Here is a 23,288-nt window from a genome sequence, read left to right as displayed (position 1 = left end):
AGCTTGATGAAACCACCATTCCAGCCAGCAAGAAGGACGAGTGTGGCAGGTCTTTACCTGGGGACCTGTATTGTGCATTAGGAAAATGTTCATAAGGGGCCTCTGGTTTTCCTATTGTTTATTTCCTATAATGTGCTGGACATTTCCTTTCCTTCTGTTAAAAATTCTTTTTCTATATCATGGTCAACTAGTTTGTAAAGTGAGAGTAGGCACCAAATGACTGTGTTCTTCGTAGAACGGAGAAATTTCTAGATTTGGAGGCAGAAGCCGTGAGGTATGAAACCCAAAAAATTCATCAGAGCTCTTTTTTGCAATGGGCATACTCAACACAAGAGGTATACTAGACATTTTAGGGAATAACAACGAATAACCAAATGTAATTAAAGCAGATTTTACAATTTTGCAAGTTAACTCAGCCTGAATTCTTTACTATTCAGTTTTGGTGGGGGTGGAAGGAAGAAATGGATTTAAAAGAAACGTTTCTACTGAATGACACTCTATGATCTGACCAGGAGAATCACACCTACGTGTTTCTGAAAAAGTCAAACAAAAACTTTCACTGAGTTTGTAAAGTTTTGTATTAGGTATGTTGTGATTTTATGTGGGATAAAAGAAATGTTTCCTGCCTTTAGGAAACTTTGAGCTGGTATGGATGGATTTTTGGAAGCAAAGTACTCTTTCACGTTGGGGAAAATAACCTGTGATCAAAATTCAAGTATTTTTTCCATGGACTGCATTCTTTCCAAAGAGTATCATAGATTAAATAATGAGCTTACAATACTCCAGCAACTTCTAAAGCTCACATCGTTTTGAAAGGAAAATTGTTAAAAGGCTAAACTTTAGGCTCTTAAAAATCATTACTGTTTATTTTGTTATACCATGATTGTCCATTTAGTCGGTCTTTAAAATTTCTGTGAAGCCTAACTCAGATTCTCCCTAGATTCCTTCTCAATTTTATTTAGTGGATCAGTGTAGATTGTTAGAATTTTTTTTAAAAAAAGCTATAAATGAGAATTCAAAGCAGTGTTCTAGAAAAAAGAATTCGAAAATCAGTCAATAGAGACCTTCTTTTCTAGGTTGTTCAAGTCTGATGGTTTTCCATGCACCAAAATGCTCCTTCATGAATCTCTCTCCTTTGGGGGAGGGGCAAAAATAACAATGTATGTCATATAATCATCATCATCATCATCATTACTATCATCATGTGGCTAACATTTATTCACTATATGTCAAGCATCTCATTAATCCAAATCTCATTTAATTCAAATGAGCAAATATTATAATCACCCCCTTTTTACAGATGAGGAAACTGAGGGACAGAGGGGTTTAAGAAACTTTCCTTAGGTTACAATGGCAAATGGAATAGCTGGGATTCCAACTGCAGAGGATTCTTAACCACTGCACCACACTACCTCCCTTTAGGGCGTCCCAGTTTTCTCTCTTTAGAGCCCCCTGATTTGGAGGTAAGGGAGATGTCCCGACTTCTGCACCCCTCTCTTGGAGAAATAGTATAACGTTTCTTTGGGAATGGAATGGGTGTAGTTTTCCTGAGGACTGGTGGGCTGAGGCCATCTGTTGCAGACCTTTGTCTTTTTTTTTTTTTTTTTTAAATAATTAATTTATTTATTTATGGCTGTGTTGGGTCTTTGTTTCTGTGCGAGGGCTTTCTCCAGTTACGGCAAGTGGGGGCCACTCTTCATCTTCATCGCGGTGCGCGGGCCTCTCACTATCGCGGCCTCTCCTGCTGCGGAGCACAAGCTCCAGACGCGCAGGCTCAGTAATTGTGGCTCACGGGCCCAGTTGCTCCGTGGCATGTGGGATCTTCCCAGACCAGGGCTCGAACCCGTGTCCCCTGCCTTGGCAGGCAGACTCTCAACCACTGCGCCACCTGGGAAGCCCTGCAGACCTTTGTTTTTCCAATATACTCCCAGAGAAATGCATTGTAAGTCCTTGCTTGTTCCCTTCTGTCTCAATTTGGCTTCAGGGTTGGTTTTTGGTGCCACCGATGTAATTTCACTTCGGTGCATTTATAGACACAATGTGTTTGGTCATGGAGGACAATGAGCATTCCCTTGGAGAAACTTTTTCATACAGTTCTGACCTTTCTTTTTTTTCATTTGCAAAGGCAGCATTTCCCAACTTCTATTATCATTATCGCCCAAATAACCTTCACTAGAGGCTGTGTCATTTGCTGCCTAAACTTGCATGAAATCACTTTCTTTAAAAAGTCAGGAGAAAAAGAAGCATGTGAAAAAATATATTTGTTTAGTGCCTACCTTTTAGAAAGAAAATTTGACTTTTGCATTCATGAAGGAAGTTGATGGGATCCAGTGGGCTATTCTGAGTATATTAACATAAAGACTTCCAGTGAGTTTATTAAGGGAAAAACTATCATCACTTGATGTGGAATATTTGATTACGTATGTATTATCACTTATTTTCCATTATCTCATTTTAGGGTTTATCAAGATTTGTAACAGTATTCTTTTTCAGCCTACCACAATGAATTTACATTTTAATAGAATACTTCTTGAGTGGGTTCTTTGTGATGTGTCTTGAGGATTGCATTTCAATCATGTTGGCAGAGTAGGCAAAATTCACTTTCTTCCTTTACTGAGTCATTTAAAAAAACCATTGCACAAGACACGTGGTCTATTTAAACACTGGGGGCCGGGTTCTATGATAGGCATTACCTAAGAAAGAGAAATGAAGAAACTTTTTGGTTCCAGTTTCTTTCTTGACTTGACTTGGTTAGGGAGGGTAGTACTGAAAGATATAATACTGGAATGGGTTTAGTGGATTCGATACTTTCCAAAGTAAATTATTGGTTAGAAAATGAATTCTTAAAACATTATCTACTGGAACACAGGTTTGATTATATTTTATACCATAATCCTCCATTTTCTGAAATCCTGTAAGACATCCCTGTGTCAGCTATGATTTATAATATTAATGACATTTCTGACAATATAAACATATAATCAGAAAAGCACTAAAAATGAAAAAGAAAAAAGGGGAGTTCCCTGGTGGTCTAGTGGTTAGGATTTGGCACTTTCACAGCCGGGGCCCGGGTTTAATCCCTGGTTGGGGAACTAAGATCCTGCAAGCCGTACAGCCAAAAAGAAAGAAAAAGAAAAAGAAAAAAAAGAAAAGCACTGTGGAATAAAAAGTATAACTGAATCATTTATAAACCACACACTATTTCACATGCCTCATGACTTCATTAATTGTGTGCAAACATGCATGTGTGCACACACACACATGCATTCCTTATGAATGTAGGTTAACTGAACAAACATGAAATTATATGTCGGCTAAAAAATTCTAGAGCAGGTGGTTCCAGAATGTACACCCATATCTGAAAGCTAAATGGAAATACTCTTATGGAAGAATTTGGAGGTCAAATACATGGCTTAGAAAATGTGAAAAGTAAGGCTAACTAAGAATAGGAGATGCTAAATTAGCTCTTCAGAGAGAGCAGGCTGGGCAGGTACAGAGAGGTGCCCAGCCCAGAACAGTGTTCATCAAAGTATGGTCCACAAACCACTGACTGTGTCAAAAAGACCCACCCTCCTGAGACTGATTCGGTAGGACTAGGAATCTGCATTTATTTATTTATTTATTTTTGGCTGTGTAATGGGTCTTTGTTGCTGTCCGTGGGCTTTCTCTAGTTGCGGTGAGCAGGGTCTACTCTTCGTTGCAGTTCGCGGGCTTCTCATTGCGGTGGCTTCTCTTGTTGCGGAGCACGGGCTCTAGGCGTGCGGGCTTCAGTAGTTGTGTCACGTGGGCTCAGTAGTTGTGGCTCGTGGGCTCTAGAGTGCAGGCTCAGTAGTTGTGGCGCACGGGCTTAGCTGCTCCACGGCATGTGGGATCTTCCCGGACCAGGGCTCGAACCCATGTCCCCTGCATTGGCAGGTGGATTCTTAACCACTGCGCCACCAGGGAAGCCCCAATAAAGCATTCTCGATTGCTGAGTACAGGATACAAAGATTAGATGTTACTCCCAACCCCTCTTCTTCCTCCCCTCCCAGGAGCATGTAGTGCAGTAATAGTAGCATATGCACGAAGTGCTTTGTGATTGCAAAAGAGGAAGCGAACATTTTGGCTTCGGGAGGGGAGGGGTGAAATAAGAGAAGGCTTCACAAAAGAGGTGACACGATTGTGTCTTTAAGGCTGAACAGGAGTTTGCTTCTCAGAGAATGGGTTGGGAAGGTGACAGTCCAAGAAGAAGAAATGGAATGTGATGGATGTTCCAGAAAGACTGAATCATCTAATGTGCTTGAAGGAGAGTGGCATGGGAGACGGCATTGGAAAATGCCCAAATTATCTGAACTACTACTCATGCAGAATTGTTCCTCTGTCCTTGCATGCTCCTGTGAAAAACTGCTCAATACCTCCAGCAGAGTATTCCCACCCACCCCCAACGCTCCTTTAGTTAGAATGTATTACTATGTGTTGGTATTACATCTGCACTTTTGTAATGTAACATTATTCATTTAACTTCCGGATTCAAGTAGACTGCTAAAGTTGGTGATATTATTAAAACTGAGAAAAGTTTGGAACAACATTCCACTTTCAAGAGAAAACAGTTCGTTCAGCTCTAGAGCTGGAAAATAAAAATACAGTGTCTTTGCCAAAAATAGAGGTCGAATCTAAATAGAAGTCAGACCAAAACTAGAGGTTTTAATCTGGAAGAAGCTCAATAGTTATTAAGCATGGCAGTACATGTAAAAATTTGTTCAATGGCTTATGATGATAATTTAAAATCCTTGAGGAGATGGCCAATCCTCTTACGACCACACAGAACACAGAAATAAAACAAAACATCTTAAATGCTCATGCATGCCTTCAGATAGGCTCATAATGTGTGTATATGTGTATATACATATATTTTTAATGAAATATTACAACATCATTTCTGCATGAATGAAACCAACAAGCCCTGTCCATAAGTCCCTAGAACCAGGATTGATAGATGGGGGTGATGAAAAACTGATGCTTCCTATTTGTGGCAGAATGTATTTTCCAAAGATGGCTGCACCAATATCCATCCTATTTTACATGCTCTTACAATGTGACAGTGACACTCCTCTATTCAGGGGTGTGGGTTTCCCTTCCCTAGAACATGGATGAGCCTGTGATTACAGAGAATGTGATGCTATGTGACTTCTAAGGCTAAATCAGAAAAGAGGACATAGCTTCTGCTTGAATCTCTCTCTTGGGAATGCGTGCCCTTGGAATTCTGACACTATGCTGTAAGGAAGCCCAAAGTAGCCCATGCAGAGAGATCACATGGAAAGGCCTGTGTGGAGAGGAACCAAGGCCCCACAGTCAACAGCCAACATCAACTCTCTGATATGAGAGTAAATGAGCCTTCAGATGATTCTAGCCTCCAGCCTTCGAGTATTCTACAAGGATCTCAGACATCACAGGGCAGAGATAAACTGTCCCCATTGTGCCCTGTTTGTACTTATGACCCACAGAATTTGTGAGCATAATAAAAATGATTTCATCCATCAATGATAATTTTTGACAGTGACTAAGAGATCATAGGACCCATAGGACTAAAAATGTGGAAAACCTTTAAGGTTCTCCTTGATCTACATACTGGAAAAAACCTGAGGTTTGATGAAGTGGAGTCCAATGAGTCACCATGATGTTAAGACAGGACTCCTTACCCAGTCCCCAGACCTAAAGCTCCTTGAATGAAGGAGAGGCTGCTTATCCTTGAAAAAGACCTGTGGCAGCACCTCAAGTAATGCCTACTAAAAATCTTCTCCTACCCTTTCCCAAGAGAACATGCAAACATTTACAAGAGTAGCTGTGCAGTGGGGAAAGGGCAGCCATTTAGAGTATTATTGGACACTGGCTCTGTGCTAACCCTAATCCCTGGGGACACTAAGTATGACTGTGCTCAGAATGTGAGCTCATGGGGTCGGGGAAAATGGAGTTTTGACCTAAGTTGATGTCACAGTGGGTCCAGTGGGGCTTCCCTGGTGGCGCAGTGGTTAAGAATCCGCCTGCCAATGCAGGGGACACAGGTTCAATCTCTGGTCCGGGAAGATCCCACATGCCGTGGAGCAACTAAGCCCATGCGCCACAACTACTGAGCCTGCGCTCCAGAGCCCATGAGCCACAACTACTGAGCCTGTGTGCCACAACTACTGACGCCCGCACGTCTAGAGCCCGTGCTCTGCAACAAGAGAAGCCACCGCAGTGAGAAGCCCGCGCACCGCAATGAAGAGTAGCCCCCGCTCACAACTAGAGAAAGCCCACACGCAGCAATGAAGTCCCAACGCAGCCAAAAATAAATACATTAAATAAATAAATTTAAAAAAAAAAGGGTCCAGTGAGTCCATGAACTCTCCTGTGGTTGATATTCTAAATGTATAAATGCAATATACATGCTTCACACTGGTCGTAATTTCTACCTTGACTTCCTTTACCCATGGAGATAAGGCTATTATGGTGGATGACTGAAACTACCTCCTTCCTCCCCAAATAGTAAACCACTACTGCATCCCTAGGGAAGTCACAGAGATTACAGGAGTGGGGATTCCTACCACATTAATGTTTAACTTGCCTATTTGGCTCTTGAAGAAGACATACAAGTCTTGGAGAATGACTGTTCTATTCTATTGTTAAATGAATCAGTGGTAACTCTACTTTCAGCTGCTGTTTCAGATACAGTCTCTTTATTGGAGCAATTAAACTTACCTCCAGAGCCTATTCTATGGTGACTGACCTGGCAAATGCTATCTTCTCCATCCTTGACAGAGAGCACCAGAGAGAGTTTGCTTTTATCTGGCAGAGACAGTGTAGACTCTACTGTCTTACTCAGGTCTACCTCAACTCTCTCTGGACGTCATGCTCTAGTGTGCAGGGACCTTGACCCGTCGCCCTCCCACAGAACATCATACTGTCTGTACATTGATGAGATCATGCTGATCAGAAATCAGGGAGTACAAACTGCCTTAGATTCCTTGGTAAAGTACAGGTGTGCCAGAGGGTGGGAAATGCAGCAGCCTGTTATTTCAGTGATGCTTCTGGGGGTCTCGTGGCACAGGGAATTTCTGGATATCCCCTTCAAAGTGAAAGACAGATTGCTGTACCTTTCATTCCTTAAAACTAAAAAAGAGGCACAATGCTTGATGGATCCTTTATACTTTGGAGGAAACATTTACCCACATTTGGGATTGTTCCTCTGACCCCTTACTGAGTAACCCATTTACCTGCCAGCTTTCAGTGGCAGCCAGAGCAGGAGAACCCGCTCCAGGCACTCCAGGCTACAGAAAGCTCTCTTGATTGACTTCTGTGGCCCAGGGCCTCCAACGGTATCCAAGGGGTCTGTTTCAGATTGGAGGGATAGATGGAGCCTGTAGAGAGCTCTGATAGCACAAATCAAACTCATGCTTTCTTTGACAAATCACTATCCTCCTTTTGAGAAACTCTTGGTTTGTTACTGAATGCCTGAACATGGGACACCCAGTCAGCATGTTATCCATTGTATACTGGGCTATTTGACCCGCTGAGACATATAGGTGGGGTTTTCAGGGCTAAAGCAGGTCCTGCAGGCAAATAAGATTCACAAGAAAATGGCTCGCATTCCCAATGCACCTTCTCTTTTGTACTGCGGCTTTCCCCAACTTGTCCTAATGTGCAGTTGTTAATGTGGGCTTGTTTTTCTCATACCAAGACATACATACCTCCAGGAGTACTCTGCAGTGTGCTAGGGAGTACCTGAAGCCTATGACCAGTTTCGATGGATGAAAAAATTTGAGCTCAGTTTGAGCATAACTTTGAGCAGAACTTCTGATTGCTTATTTCTCTTGAAAGGCATGATGTTGAAGGTATAGACCTACACTGATTTATGGGCACTAGATAACAAATAATAAATTGCACTTTGAGTAAACAGATTAGAGTATGTTAAAGCCTCAGAAACAGAACTCTGAACAATACATAAGATCCAAAAGGTATACTTCCCATGCACCCTTTCTCAGGAAGCTACTTGAGGATGTACTCCACCAAAGCAAAGGTATAAAGAGGAAGGCATGGGGTCAAGGAAACAGAGTACCTAACAGAGGAGAGACAGAGCAGACCTAAGGTGCAACCTAAGCTGAAAGTTCGGTTTGGGGCAGTAGGCTGAAGGAGTTCAGAAAAGTTATGCCAGGAAAGTTTTTTTTAAAAGAGAAAAAAGTAGAATGAAATAGTTACGTGTTATGAATAAGTATATGAAAAACAGTATGCAAAGGAGTTTTACAATTCTGTGGGAGAATTTTGTTAAAGTAAGAGAAAGGTATACAAGGAAGTAAGAAAATATTATAAGGGGATGATTATCAGCTCAAAGAACATAAAAAGTTGCAATAAAAACGAACAATACATAGTTAAAATAAGTTAAGCATTCAGTGCTAATTTAGCCAAAAATTATGATATTTAAAGGATGAAGGGAGGAAAAATGAGATGGAATGGGATGGTGTAAGAAAGCTAAATCCTCAGATTCAATCATAGGCAGGCAATTGTGTCTAAAACATATATATCAAACTGACACAGCAGTGTAAAGCAACTATACTCCAATAAAAACAAAAAACAAAAAAATAAAATATATACATCACAGAGCTTACTGTTTAGAAACATGGAGGTAAATACTAGGAAAAACAGAAAACAAAAATAGTTAAATACGGTTGTTTCTGGATGCCAAAAGGGATTGGGACAGAGGAGTCCCAATAGTAGTTCTATTGAGAACTTTCTCCATTTCCTCTATGGTAATTCGTCTACTTTTTTTTTTTAATCACTATTAGATTGTTTTAGTTTGGAAGTTTGTATTATCCTAGAGAATTACCATATCATCCTATGGTTTCAAATTTACTGGCATTGTATTTGATCAAAGTATTCACTTGAAATTATTTTAACTTTTCCTATATTTACGGTTATTCCCTCATTCTTGTTTCTAATTTTGTGTTTTTGGAGAGCATGTCTTTGGTAACTAAACTTGCTGAGTATTCATATCTGAACTTATCTTTCTGAAAAAAAATTCTGCATTCCCTGAACATGCTCAATAAATCTCCAATGGGAAATTATTTTTTTTAATTTTTTGCCGTGCTGCTCGGCTTGTGGGATCTCAATCTCAGCTCCCTGACCGGGGATTGAACCAGGGCCATGGCAGCGAAAGTCCGGAATCCTAACCACTAGGCCACCAGGGAACTCCTTCCGATGGAAATTTTGAAGCTCTGCAAAATTTTAATGCCATAAATTTGTGTTGTTAATTTTCCACCTAGCGGCTCTGCAAAATCAAATAAGTATCTGTTGAAAAACACTGAAGGGCAAGGTGCTTGACATCAACCAGAAGAAAACAGACATTCAGTACTTCACATGGGCATGGGAGAAAGAAAGCTCAATGGATGGAGGAGGTGGATGCCACCTCGGAACTAAGCAGTAAGTGCATGCACATCCTCACACACACACACCCACCCACCCCCAGTACTGTGTAAAGCCCTCCGACAACTGCACAGAAAGTAAGCTCCAACCCAGCAGGGATTTCTTTTACCACTGCATCCCCAGAACCTAGAATAGTGCCTGCCACATGCAGGTCCTCCATAAACATCTGTTGAATTAATGATTCTACAGATATTTTAAAATAATGCAACCTGTAGAAGATTTGTACAAGTAGATATTTTCCTACCAGCTATGAAGATTAAGGAATGGAGAGTTGGAAATATTGAGATACCAGAAACTAAGCTGTTGTCTCGATATTACAAAGTTTGTGACAAAGTCCCTAAACTCTTGCCTTGTCTGTGAAATTTTCCCTACTTGATGCCTCAGTAATTATTTACAAATGCAAATGCCAAGGTTTATTTATTCCACAAGTATTAATCAATTATACCTTCTTGGATCATATTTATCCATATATTATCTATAACCTATATTATCAATAATCCTCAGTCTGTGAAGAAACTGAGGATCAAGAGGTTGAGTGATTGGGGGCTTCCCTGGTGGCGCAGTGGTTGGGAATCTGCCTGCCAATGCAGGGGACACGGGTTTGAGCCCTGGTCCAGGAAGATCCCACATGCCGCAGAGCAACTAAGCCCACGCACAACTACTGAGCCTGTGCTCTAGAGCCCGCGAGCCACAACTACTGAGCCCGCGTGCCACAACTACTGAAGCCCGTGCGCCTAGAGCCCGTGCTCCACAACAAGAGAAGCCACCGCAATGAGAAGCCTGCGCATCGCAGTGAAGAGTAGCCCCTGCTCGCTGCAACTAGAGAAAGCCCGCTTGCAGCAACGAAGACCCAATGCAGCCAAAAATAAAATAAATAAATTTAAAAAAAAAAGAAAAAGAAAATTGAGGGATTGTTTAAAAAAAAAGGTTGAATGATTGGCCCAGAGGTGCACACCTAGATTCAGGTGTAGGTATCTCGATTTCAACACCGCAGCCTTTCCCACTATACCAGGCAGCTTCTAAAGCTCTGCTATGTGTGCAGCTCTGCCCTGAACACAATTAGTGAAACCTAAGATGGTCCCTGGAACACGAACCGTAGAAGAGGCTTTCCATTCCTTCAATATTGTGGCAACGTAAATTGGTATGGGTGAGGTGGGTATACAACGCTCTATGGTTCTCTCAAGTAGGTAGCTTCATCTTCAACACACTGATCCTCTCAGTTGTATTCTCTAGTCGTTCCCTGTGTGCTCCACAGAGCATTTATTTTAAAGTAACATTTCTGGGATTTCTCTCATTACAGAAATAATGTTTTACCAGCTATCTGGGCATCCCTTAGCTCCAGTCAAATTGACACAGAAAATTAACCATCACACTTAGTCTTATACTGAAGGGATGATCATCTATTGCTAAGACAGCTTCACATAATGAGTTTTGAATTATTGCTCTACCATGGTGCAATTATTCTCCCAAATTTGTCATTTTTCTTTCAATTTTAATGTTTTTTAAAAAATATGTTAAGTTTTTTCTTACTATGTCATTAAATAAATGAGTGTATTCTTTTATGATTTTTGCTCGTTAGCCTTAGAAAGGCTTTGCCCACTTCCCAAATTATGTAAATATTCATCTATATTTTTAGTACTTTCATAGTTTATTTTTGTACATTAAAAATGTATTCCATCAAAATTATAATTTTATTTTAACTAAATATTTTCTAAATAATTTTTGAGTATTTTGCAAATAAATTTTATTTGGAAAATTAATATTTTAAAGTGCATATTTTTCCAAATAGTAGGGAAGTTTTAACCTCTTTACAAGTTATTTGAAATGCCAAATTTGCAAAGTAAATCTCCCATCAACATTATTTTTTGGTAAGAGATTTACTGAAATATAACTGACATGCCATTCAATTCACCCCTCTAAAGTGTATAATTCAATGTTTTTAAGTGGATTCACAGGGGTGTACCACCGCCACAATCAATTTTAGAATGTTTTTATCACCCCAAGAAAACACCATATACGTACGCTTTAGCTATCATTCCCAATCATCCTATAGATTTCCCTACTCTAGACATTTCATGTAAATGGAATTGTATAATACGTGATCTTCTGTGGCTGACTTCTCACACTTAGCACGTTTTCAATCATGTTGTAGCATGTATCAACACTTCATTCCTTTTTATAGCCAAATAAAATTCCTTGCATGGATATAGCACATTTTATTTGTCCATTCGCCAGTTGATGGACATTTGATTTATTTCCACATTTTGGCTATTATGAATAATGCTACTACAAATAGACGTGTACAAGTTTTTGTGTGGACATGTGTTTTCATTTCTTTTGGGTATATACCTAGGAATGGAGTTGCTGGGTCATACGTAATTCTGTTTAACTTTCTGAGGAACAGTCAACTGTTTTCCAAAGCAGCTGCAAATCTTTTACATTCTTACCAACAATGTATCTGTGTTTGTCTTTTCACTTTCTTGATGGTATTCTTCAAAGCACAAATATTTTAAAATTTTGATTATGTCCAATTATCTATTTTTCCTTTGATTGCTTGTGCTTTTTGTGTCATGTTAAGAAACTGTGCCTAATTCAAAGGCATAAAGATTTACACCTATGCTCTCTTCTAAGAGCTTTATAGTTTTAGCTCTTATATTTAGGTCTCTCATCAATTTGAATTAATTTTTGTATATGGTGTGAAGTAGAAGTCCAACTTCACTCCTTTGCATGTGTATGAACAGTTGTTCCAGCACCATTGGTTAAAAAGACTTTTTTTTTCTGTTGAATGCTCTTGACACCCTTGTCAAAATCAATTACTTATAAATGTATACATTTATTTCTGGACTCTCAACTCTATTCCATAGATTTGGAATCTATTCCTTATGCCAGTACCACACAGTCTTGATTACTATAGCTTTCTAGTAAGTTTTAAAATTGGAAAGTGTGAGTCTTCCAATTTTGTTCTCCTTTTTCAAGATTGTTTTGGTTATCCTGGGTCCCTTGCACTTTCATCTGAATTTCAGGATTAGCTGGTCAATTTCTGACAAAGAAAATCCAGCTGAGTTTTTGATAGGAATTGTAATGAATCTATAGATCAATTTGGGGAGTGTTGCCATCATTACAATATTCAGTCTTCCAATCTCTGAACAAAGGATATCTTTATTTAGTTTTTCTTTAATTTCTTTCAATAGTGTTTTGTAGTTTTCAGGGTACAAGTCTTACATTCTTTTGTTAAATTTGTCAAATGTATTCCTAAGTATTTGATTATTTTGATGCTACTGTAAATAGAATTGTGTTCTTAATTTTACTTGTGGATTGTTCATTGCTAGTGTACAAAAATATAATTGAGTTTTGTATACTGACTTTGTATCCTGCAATCTTGCTGAATTTACTAGGTCCAGTAGCTTTTTTTTTTTTTTTTAGGGGATTCTCCAGGAGTTTCTATATACAAGATCATGTGATTTGTGAATAGAGATACTTTTATTTCTTCCTTTCCAATCTGGCTGTCTTTTGTTTCTTTTTCTTGCCTAACTGTCCTGACTAAAACCTACAGTACAATGTCGAACGCGAGTGGCAGGTATGGACATCCTTGTCTTGTTCCTGATCTTAGGGGGAAAACTTTCAGTCTCTCATCATTATGATCTCTCATCATAAGTCTCTCATCATTAGTCGTGGGTTTTTCATAGTTTCCCTTTATCAGGTTGACGAAGTTCCCTTCTATCCCTAATTTGTTGATTTTTTAAGTCAAGGAAGGATTTTGTCAAACGTTTTTCCTGCATATACATGCATGTGATTTTTGTCATTTATGCTATTAATATGTTGTATTACATTGATTTTATTATGTTTAACCAACCTTGCATTCCTAAAATAAATCCCACTTGACCATGGTGCAAAATCATGAACTCTTCTGCCAAAAAATGAAGAGGAGGTAATACATCCCAGCTCATTCTGTTACTATGATACCAAAAGCAGACAAAGATATCAAAAGGAAACTACACAACAATATACCTTATGAATACAGATGCAAAAATCTTCAACAAAGTGCTAGCAAACCAAATCTTGGAACATATAAAAAGGATTATATACCATGACCAAGCTGGAGGAATTGGGAGTGTGTAGTAATGTGCATGAGATTTCTTTTGGGAGGAATGGAAATATTCTGGAATTAGCAATGATGGTTGCACAACTTTGTGAATACACCAAAAACCTGTACACGTTAAAAGGGCAAATATTACAATATTTGAAATATATATATATATTTTAAAGGAAGCTGCCTGCCTTTTATTTTTATCTTTCACTGTTCTCACTGTCTAAAAGGCAGACAGACGTGATAAAGTTAGGAAAACCATGTTAAGGGACGGTAAAGCAAGAAGACAGTAAGAAACTGGGTGTTTGAATGACCTTCCAGATCAGAATGGCACAGCCCCACAGACTGCTTACAAGCTCATACATTTACAAAAGAAAAAAATCTAGTAGTTCCTTTGTTTAGGTTACTGTTATGAGGTTCCTATTAAAGTAGCCCACACTTTGCTGTACAGCAGAAACTAACACAACATTGTAAATCAACTATACTCCAATAAAAATTAATTTAAAAAAATAGCAGACTGCCGTCAGCCTGAGCCAGCTGGCTCCGTTATGGTGACTCGCAGCCCCAGCTTCGTGATTAGTGATGATGCACCAGGTTATGACCTAGATTTATGTTGTAGACCTAATCATTATGCTGAGGATTTGGAAAAGGTGTTTACTCCTCATGGACTAATTATGGACAGGACCAAATGGCTGGCTCAAGATGTGATGAAGGAGATGGAAGGCCATCACATCGTGGTACTCTGTGTGCTCAAGGGGGGGCTATAAATTCTTTGCTGACCTGCTGGATTACATCAAAGCACTGAGCAGAAATAGTGATAGATCTATACCTATAACTGTAGATTTTATCAGACTGAAGAGCTACTGTAATTACCAGTCAACAGGTGACATAAAAGTAATTGGTGGAGATGATCCCTCAACTTTAACTGGAAAGAATGTCTTGATTGTTGAAGATAAAATTGACACTGGCAAAACAATGCAAACCTTGCTTTCCTTGGTCAAGCAGCATAATCCAAAGACGGTCAAGGTTGCAAGCTTGCTGGTGAAAAGGACCCCTCGAAGTGCTGGATATAGACCAGGCTTTGTTAGACTTGAAATTCCAGACAAGTTTGTTGTAGGATATGCCCTTGACTATAATGAATACTTCAGGGATTTGGATCATGTTTCTGTCATTAGTGAAACTGGAAAAGCAAAACACAAAGCTGAAGATGAGAGTTCAAGTTGAGTTTGGAAACATCTGGAGTCCCACTGAATTCACCAGGAAGATTATCACATGTTCTAGTTTTGTGGCCAGCTACTTAGTAGAGCTTATTGAATGTATCTTCTAAGAATTTTATCCATTTTGTATTTTAGAAAAGTCAGTTGCTGCATTCCCAAACTCTTTATTTGCACTATGAACCTACAGACTATCAGTTCCCTTTGGGTGGATTGTTTGACTGGTGAATGAAAAATCTCTTAAACCACACCACTATTGAATGAAAGTATTGAAATTGTATCTGTAAGAAACATTTAAAGAGAAGAATATATTAGTTTTTTAATTGGTATTTTAATTTTTATATATTCAGGAAAGAACAGAAGTGATTGAATATTGTTAATTATACCACTGTGTGTTTAGAAAAGTAAGAAGCAGTCAGTTTCATATCAATGGCAGTATTTAGAGGTATCATTATGTCGGATAAACCATATGTCCTGGAATTATTTTAGTAGGTTTCAGTAGTATTAACTGTATTTTCCCGCTTGTTCAGATTATTTCCGGTGAAACTCTGTCAACAGTTCCTTTTAAATGCAGGTCAATAAGTTCTAAAAACCTACCACTTTTTGAAGTCTTCAATGTAAAAATCCTTAAAATAAAGGCTGTCTCTTTAAAAGAAAAATAAATAAAGTACCCCATCCAATATCCTAATAAATTCAATTAGATTGTTTCTACTTTTTCACTACTACAAACAGTTCTGCAGTGAAAATCCTCATATATACTTCCTTGAATATGTGTTACAGTTTTTTTAGGGTAAACTCCTTGAAGTGAACTTGTTGTCACTTCACTTGATTGTCACAGTGGTTGTCAGGTATGCACAACTTCAGTTACACATACTATTGATATGTTTGATTATTTTTCTGAGTGGTTGAACCAATTTTCCAGCAATCAGTAGGATTTAACATTTTCTCAAAACCTCACCAACATCTGGTCTTATGAAACATTAAGTTTTGCCAATCTGATGGGTGTGAAACGGTATTCCATTATTGTCACTTGAATTTCCCTGAGATTACTGGAATACAGCATTGTTTCACATTTATTGACCATTTGAGTTTTTTCATGAATTGACTGTACATAACCTTCACTGATTTTCCCATTATGTCATATGTCATTTTCTTAACGATTTGTAGACATTTTCATAAATGCTGGATAGTCCTTTGTTGATTACTTGTTTTACCATTATCTTCTACTAGTCTGTGGCTTACATTTTTACTTTGTTTACAATAATTTTAGTCATATGGAAATTATCGTTTTAACATATTCAAATGTATCAATCCTTTCCTTTTATGATTTGTTCTTTAAGCCTTATTTGAGAAAATATTTCTTAGGCCTATGTCATAAAGATATTTTCCTATTCCAACTACTGAAAATTTTATAGTTTTCTTTTCACATTTAGGTTTTATTCCATTTGGAATTTGTTGTTATGGGTGTGAAGTATGTATCACATTTTATTTCCTTTTTACGTAGAGCTAATTGCTCAAGCATCATTTATTCATAAGGTCACTCTTTCCCTGATGAATTTCCCACATCTTCTCTGTCTCTCAGTAAAATTTAATCATTTCTAGCTTAATTTCACTGAGGATATAATCTTTATTATTTCACTGCTATGAAATTTGTTAAGGCTTTCTTTATGGCCCAGAATGTGATCGGTTTGGGGAAATGTTATGTGGGCACTTGAAATGATGTGCACTCTGCTGCTACTGGATATACTATTTTACATATGTCAATTGGGTCAGTTGTTAAACATGTTATTCAAATCTGCTGGATGTGTATTGATATTGCTTTTGTCTGATTGTTTATCAGTTACAAACAGAGGTGTGTTAAAAATCTCTCATCATGATAGACTTGTATATTTCTCCCTTGAGATATTTCTATATATTTCTGCTTTAATTTTTTTGTTTTTATGTATTTCAAGGTTATATTTTTAGGCACTTCCCAATATAGAATTGTTATATTTTGTTGAATTAACTTTTATAATTATGAAATGTCCCTTTTTATCTCTAGTAACATTTTTTTGCTTCAAAGTCTACTGTATTTCATATAATACAAGTACTCCAGCTTTTCTTTCTTCATTTTTTTGGGGGTTGATGTTTGTATGGCGTATGTTTTCCAGTCTATGATCTCTACCTTTTAATTGGAAGCTAGTCCATTTATATTTAATATAATTATAAATTTGGGTTTAAATCTATCTTTTTTAAAAAAAATTTATTCTACCTGTCTACATTCTTTTTACTCTCTTTTATTGCATTCTTTTAAATGGCTTGCTTTATATTATTTCATTTTCCCCACTTATTAGCTTGGTAGTTATATACTTTTTTACTGTATAAATTCTTGAATTCAACACAGAACCACTAAATCAGAAATTAGGGTGAAATTTCTGATTCAGTGGGTCTAGGATGGGACTTGAGAATGTGCATTTCTAACAAGTTCACAGATGATGCTGATGCTTCTCATCCACTGCTCACACTTTGAGAACTATTGGTTTGGAGGAAGAAATTGACTAGATATAAGGAGATTAGTGAAGAGATACTATAATAATCAAAGCAAATGATAATATCTTTGACCAGGATAGTGGCAGTGAAAATTGAAAAAGTATTAATACCAGAGAATAATGATACCATTGATAGAAACAAAAGATTCCAGAATAGAAGCTGGTGTTAGAGAGATAAAGATGATTTTCTTTTGCCATTTCTCTCCTTGTAACAGAGGAAACAGGTAATTATAATCAGAATAGATCTTACTCTCACTAAGCAGTATTATTGTCTGGTTTTCCATTCTTAAGAACTATTTTAAAATAAAGTTGTGTCGATAAAGACAATTGTATAAATATATTTATTACACAGGAAAAACTGGATTAAACTCCTAGGATTTAGAATGTAATTTTCTAGGATTTAATTTCTGCTAATGAGATACAACATCAATATATGCTGCTGCAATATTGTTAGATTATAACTAGTAAATTGGACATTGGATAAGGTTTCAAAGTCCATTTGGTCTACTGCATCAGTTAGATGAATGGCACAGAAGAATTTAGATGAATGGATATTTCTTCACATGTGCTTCGGTATACAGAGAACTTCTAGTGACCCAATCTGCTGGATTCTGCTACTCAACCAAGCAAATACATGAAACAAGTTTGCTTGATTAGTTTATTTACAAAAATGATCATAAATTTAAATAATTTAATAAGCACATAGTTCCCTCCACCTTTTCTTTTGGCCATGCCACATGGCTTGTGGGATCTTAGTTCCCCGACCAAGGATTGAAACTGTGCCTCCTGCAGTGGAAGCACCGAGTCCTAACCACTGGACCACCAGGGAATTCCAGTTTTCAATTTTATAACAGTGTTTATTTTAAAAGAAAAGAGGGTATTACTAAAACTCAAAAGTACAAATTTTTACACATTGATTTATGTGACCTAGAGAATACCAAAGGCACAGCATGAGGACTAGTAAGAAACATATGTAATATTAAAAACCATTCTGGGGCTTCCCTGGTGGCGCAGTGGTTGAGAATCTGCCTGCCAATGCAGGGGACACGGGTTCGAGCCCTGGTCTGGGAAGATCCCACATGCCGCGGAGCAACTGGGCCCGTGAGCCACAGCTACTGAGCCTGCGCGTCTGGAGACTGTGCTCCGCAACAAGAGAGGCCGCGATGGTGAGAGGCCCGCGCACCGCGATGAAGAGTGGTCCCCACTTGCCACAACTAGAGAAAGCCCTTGCACAGAAACGAAGACTCAACACAGTCATAAATAAATAAATAAATAAATAAAAGAACGTGAATTTCTTAAAAAAAAAAAAACAACCATTCTGTTCAGTATTTTACTGTGAATATTTATGATAATTGTAATATAAATATACTGTTTATCTAGGAACTCAATAGGAAATTCTGCTAAAGACGCGAAAAAAAATTTTAAACCCAAGGTAAATAAAACTTGACATCTTCCTTCATAAATGAGTACCAAAAACATTTTAGATAAACAAAATTGACAACTAAAAAAATCTTTATGATTCTGAGGCAAGTTTGTGATAAAATATATGCATTTTTCCTCCAAACTTTAACTGAAATATATTGTAACATCACAAATCTCTCTTATAAAAGTAAAAAGTTTCTGATTAGAGTTTGAGATACATAATTTTGGGAGTTCTTACAAATAATTGAGATCTTCGTAAAAGCATCCACAAATGGATGTCAGGGAAGGATTATGATAAGTAATCTCAGACAGGAAAATCCTAGCAGCCTGCAGATTAGATTGTTTCTAAAGAGCTATAATATAAGTGGATATTATCTGACCAAGTTTTCAAATATCTTATCATATTAGTCACCTACTCAAAAGCCTTCCTTGACTTCTGTATTAGTTTCCTATTGCTGCTATAGCATAAATTTAGTGGCTCAAAACAACACAAATGTATTATCTTACAATTCTGAAGGTCAGAGTTCCAAAATGGGTCTCACTGAGCTAATATAAGGACACCAGCTGGGCTATATTCCTTTCTGAAGGCTCTAAGAAAGAATCCATTTTCTTGCCTTTCCCCACTCCCTTGGAAAAGGGGACTGCCTGCATTCTTTGGCTTGTGTCCTCCTTCTGTATTCAAAGCTGGCAACAGTCAGTTGAGTCTTCTTCAGATTGCATCCCTCTGACCTCCTCCTCCACATTTAAGGACCCTTGTGATTATACTTGGTCCACCAGGATATCTCCCTATCTTAAGGTCAGCTGATTAGCAAACTTCACTCATCCGCAAACTTAATTCCCCTCTGCTGTGTAACATAAGATATTCACAGGTTCTGGGGGTTAGGGTGTGGACATCCTTGGTAGGGGGCATTATTCTTCCTACTATGGCTTCCCAATGTCCACCAAACCCATCCTATCTGTCAAGGACCTCTGCATTACTGGCCCCAGTTTACTCTCCTGTCTTACCCCCAGGGCTCTGATCTTTGTGCCCTGGGTTCCAGCCACACCAGTTTACCTGCTGATCCTCCAACACAGCCCATACTCCACAGCTCCACAGCTTTGCTCCTGGCATTTTTCTCTTCCTTGATGTTCTCTTCATTCCTCCTCACCTTTCCTCCTAAGGTAAAAATTCTATTCATTCTCAAAATTTCATGGCAAATGCTTCATTCTCCAGGAAGCTTTCCCCCTAATCATTCCACTCTAGATGTTTCTGTCATATTGTTTGCACCTCCCAGTAGAACTTGAGGTTTTGCCTTGTTTGATATCTTATCTCCTCTGTTAGATAATGATCTCCTTGAGGGAAGAAACTCAAGAATTCATCCTCACTTGTATGTCACTTAGGCATATCTAAAACTGAACCCTTGTTTTTCATGCAGACTCCTCCAAAATTACTCTTCCTCCAGTTTTCCGATCTAATAAAATAATCCTCCATCCCCAGTTGTGCTTGCCACAAACCTTGTAGTCATCCTCGACTCTTTTTTCTCCCATTCCTCACATCCAACCCATCAGTGGACCTTATCAATGCTACTCCCTGATCTAAGTCACCATCACCTTTCGCTTTTCCTACTGGACTCCCTATTTCCAATCTTGTGCGCGCGCGCGCGCGCGCGCGCACACACACACACACATTCTGTTCTCATCTCAGCAGCCAGAGGGATCATTTAAATTTTTTAAAAGTCTGAGTCTGATTCTATTTCCGTCCTGCCTAATGTCAGATAGCTTACCATCATGCTTAGCCTAGAATCCAAAGTCCTTATAATGTTCTATAAGGCCCTAGCCTCATCTCCCACCGTTCTCTGCCTACTCACTATCGTCCTCACTGTTCCTCACACAGGCCTGGCAGTCACTTGCCTCAGAGCCTTTGCACTTGCTGTTGTGGAACACTCTTTCTCCAGATAGCCACATGATTCATTCCCTTATGTCCCTTAGGCCACTGATCATCCTCTCGTGTTCTTTGGGTCTCTGGAAATATCACTTCATCAGAGCCACCCTCCCTGATGGATCCTATGCAAAAGAGGAGCCCTCATTCCTTCTATCACTGTCTATACCTTTATGCTGCTTGAATTTTCTTTGCACACCTATCATTACATGATACTACATTATAAATCTATTTCTTGTCTGTCACTCTCCACTAAAATGTAAGCTCCATGTGGGCAGAGACTTTGTGCTGATCTCTATTCCAGTCCTAGAACCTGGAAACACACACACACACAGCACAAAGTGGCACTTAATAAATATCTGTTAAATGCATGAACTCATCTTTGTATGTCCTCCTGTTTCTTGCCCAGTTCTCTGATCATAAGAGATGCTGAAGAAGTATTTGTGGAATTAAATTTTATGTACATCCCCAATATTACTTCATATCATCACCAGAGGAAAAACAACCACAGTAAGCCACTTTTTCATGGAGAAATAAAGACTGTAGACAATAAAGACTGTAGACAACCTAAGTAACAATTCAGATGAGCCTTTTATTACTTAGTTTTGATATGATGGACCTCCCTAGAGCACAAAGTATTGCACATTTAATTCAAGGATGGAGTTCAGAAATTAACCCCAGCAGACCACACCATCTACACAGGAAGTATGTGTGTGCTGGGGGGTAGAGGCACACTAGTATGGATGTGTAGGATACCAAGAAGGTAACTAAGCCACAATTCCCTGTAGTTCATTATATCCAATTTCAGGGTATATACTTAAAACCTGAAGCCTCTTCTAGTTCTTGCCTAAGTTTTTATTCTCTTGAATGCGTTTCTCTTACTTTTATAGTAGTACTGGTTTCTTAGAAATAGATGTTTGTCCTCTCTTTCTAGGTTTTTCATATCAGAGAAAGAAACTCAAAAATAAAACATATAGCCTCTAATCACCTGCTCTCTTGTTCCATATACAAGAGGCTGGTTTTAAAAATTCATCTTTTCTTTGCAATCCAATGTAATCAATGAGGCAAAAGCAAATGTTTGGAACTGCACAAGCTCATTTCATTTACATTAAACCAATTTTAAATGTTTGGAACTGCATAAGTTCACTTCATTTACATTAAACTAATTTTAAATGATTCTCTTCTTTTCCTTCAGAATTTGAGTCCCTCCTCTCATACCAACTCCCTATGTTCAGTAGCATCAGTAACGTCTTTTAACCCAAACACACAAATATTAATCACAATGAATCCTTTCAGTTCTTATTTTACTTTTCTTGCACAACAGATGAGGACATTTTCTAAGCCAGTGTTTATTTTTACTCTGTCTACAGACTAGAATTACTTGTAGAACTTTTTTAAAAACACCAATGCCCAGGACCCACCCAAGACCAAGTCTGAATCTCTGAAGGCTGGACCCAGGCATCAGAATTTCTTTTCATCTTTTTTTTTTTTTTTTTTGGCTGTGCCACGCAGCTTGCAGGATCTTAGTTCCCTGACCAGGGGTTGAACCCAGGCCCTCGGCAGTGAAAGCATTGAGTCCTAACCACTGGATTGCCATGAATTCCCCAGAATTTCTTTTTAAAGTTCCCCCAGTGATTCTAATGTATGGCCATGGATGAGAACCAAACCTCTTAGCACACACAACTGTGAGTCACAAAGAGATAAGGCAGTGATGAGAACAGTAGCCAGAGGAAGCTGACCCCAAATTTAGATTTTGCTACGGTCAATTCAAAGAGCAGATCCTTGCCCTGTGGATAATTAGGACTTGACTTGATAATTAGGATAACTGACTTGAGTACTATATTACATGGCTGAATATAGTGATTGCTTTAGAAACAAGGATATGATTCAAAACATAAGTTGAATAGGACTTAAAGATATTTTAAAGAAATTATTAGTCAAAGGTCTAATTTATTCACACTGTCTTCTTTAGCAGTCTATGGCTTAAGATGTTAGATATGTGCAATATTCTTTCCCCTTCCCTGCTTTTTACTGTATCTAATGCAGCAAACTCAAGGGAGGGGAGAAAGTCCTTGTTCTCTTTTTCTAAAAAGAGATTTCCCAAATGGCTTCTTGTGGTAGTGGGCCATGAAGAAGAGAAAGTTGAAGGTGATTAGGATCCAGGACACTGTAGGGAATCTAGACATTCTACAAAGAGAATGGAGCACCATTCTGGTGGGGCACCCAGGCCTTCAATAAAAAGGTAAGGTCTGGGTAGCCAAGATGTAACAGCAACGGGCCGTGGGTATTGCCTAATTGCAAAGGCACTGTGGAAACATTCTGCTTACGTACTGGACTCTGGCACAATATTTTGGTTGAGCTGAATTTTTCCATCACTAATTGCTTATGAGAATTTCCAAATTGAGCACTTCATTGCTCAAAAGTCGAAAAGTGACTGCAAAAGAACACACTTATGTTCTATAAATGGTACGGTGCAATCATAATTTGGATAAATAGATATATACTGCTTTGGCCGAGGAAACCTTGACTAAATTGAATGGGATGTTGTTCATCATTTTCTGTAACATTAACATATCTTTCTGCAGTTCTGTCATTTCTTGTATACTTTACTTTATAATATCTTATTTTGTTCAGATACTTATTCAAAACGATTGTTGCCAGGATCCAAACTGGCACTGGAAGAA

The 23,288-nt window shown here is 38.3% G+C and overlaps 1 protein-coding gene and 1 pseudogene across 2 annotated transcripts in view; one reads left to right on the top strand and one right to left on the bottom strand.

Annotated features, from left to right (window-relative positions):
* Positions 1-23,288, bottom strand: part of KCNMB4 (potassium calcium-activated channel subfamily M regulatory beta subunit 4) — a 68,909-nt gene that overhangs the window by 43,069 nt on the left and 2,552 nt on the right. The gene's annotated exons all lie outside the window — the stretch shown is intronic.
* Positions 1,912-18,577, top strand: LOC309609783 (hypoxanthine-guanine phosphoribosyltransferase pseudogene; annotated as a pseudogene). The gene has a single exon. The product of its transcript is annotated as a hypoxanthine-guanine phosphoribosyltransferase pseudogene (transcript).

The sequence above is a fragment of the Balaenoptera borealis genome (assembly GCF_965194805.1).
Source record: "Balaenoptera borealis genome assembly, chromosome: 13".
Classification (NCBI taxonomy): domain Eukaryota; kingdom Metazoa; phylum Chordata; class Mammalia; order Artiodactyla; family Balaenopteridae; genus Balaenoptera; species Balaenoptera borealis.
This window is presented reverse-complemented; position numbering and strand designations above follow the sequence as displayed.